We start from the raw sequence: 1,524 nt of genomic DNA, 5'->3' as shown, positions 1-1,524 counted from the left end.
CGCAGTAGCAGGAGACCTGGGAGTAGCAGCTGCTTCACCTGTTTGGACCTGGCCCTCTGTGTAGCTGATGCCCGTTTGGGGGAAGTCACATGCCTGCTCTTATGAAATTGAGGGTACGTGCCTGCTCATCTGGGTCACTTTGTCCACTGACAGAGGTCAAATGATGGTCAACCGACCTTCAGAGCAGCTTGCAGGTGCCTGACCTTGGGGACATAACGTGTGCCCGAAGGTGCACAGAGCCAGTGCCTGGCTCTCGGAGACTGGTACCCGGGTCAGTTACTGATCAGTTGCTCCCCTCTCCCATGCCCTGTCTTCCTTTCCTGCCCATCTCTAGCTAATTAGTCTGTGCTGGGTGATGAAAGTCACCATGCAGTTGCCACAGCCTTAGTCCTTGCCACTCAGTCACTATTCCTAGGTCCTACCTGACCTTGTGGCCCTGAGGATTTTTAAGGACTGTTTGAAGAAGGAAAATGGATCAGGTAAAACCAAACCAACGCAAGAATCCAGCCTCGTGGAGCCGCAGCAGCTTGGATGCAGGGTGGCCCTTCCTGAGCGATGCGGTGGCTCCAGGAAGCACGGTGTGGGAGAGGCCCGGCATCTCAGCTGCAGGTGAAGGGCACAGGAGGGATCCCGAGGCTCCGGTGTCAGCCCGTCTCTTTAACTTCACCTTCGCGTACGCACTGGAGTGGAACATGAGGAAAAGCCAGATGGTTACCCAAGAGCTTCTCCAGTAGGAAAGAAATCCTCATTCAGCTCTTTTGGGCAGCACTTCTTTCTTTGTGACACGTAAAACCAGAGCTCCCAATACCGTCAAGAGGATGAAGGAGGGTCCGGCCACTGACCAGACCCTCTCCACTGTGTCCCTCCCAACGCCGTTTGCCTCTTTTCTCTGAGCTGCTTCTTGCTGCAGTTACCTTGGATTCAGGAACTTCAGGCCTGGCTGGTGGGCATCTTTACCCGCAGGTAGCAGTGAGCCTCGCAGACCAGATGGTTCCTGGTGAGCTCCTCCCAGAGTGGGAGCAGCTGCCCAAGAGGGGACAGATCGCCCCCTAGGTGCTGATGACCTTGCCAGAGCTTCACAGAACTGTGCTGGGATGGGGAGCAACCAGCCATGGCCTGACCAGGATGGCCACCTGCCAGTCATGCACCCCACAGCCCGGCAAGCCCCCAGCCCTTCTCTTTGTCCTTCTCTATAAAACCTCAGAGCTCTGTCAGTCCCTTGGAGACAGAGCGTTGATCACTGCACCCCCACGTCATTCTCCCAGGCTTGGCCACACTGATGACAGCGCCTTTCCTGCCTCACCACCTCTGCCCTCTTTGATTGACATGTAGGGACAGGTGGCTGAGTCCGTCTGTTGGGACCACTGGGGCTGGGGTCTTCAACCATGGGTTTTGGTAGTATTTCCAATGCAGAGGGTATTTGACGCCATGCTGACTCTGGACAGCAACAGAAAGCCACAGGAAATGATTAAACAGGGCATGGACACAGCAACATGTCATCTCGTTTATCTAGCCTGTCCTCAG

The sequence above is a fragment of the Sciurus vulgaris genome (assembly GCF_902686455.1).
Source record: "Sciurus vulgaris genome assembly, chromosome: 12".
Taxonomy (NCBI): domain Eukaryota; kingdom Metazoa; phylum Chordata; class Mammalia; order Rodentia; family Sciuridae; genus Sciurus; species Sciurus vulgaris.
This window is presented reverse-complemented; position numbering follows the sequence as displayed.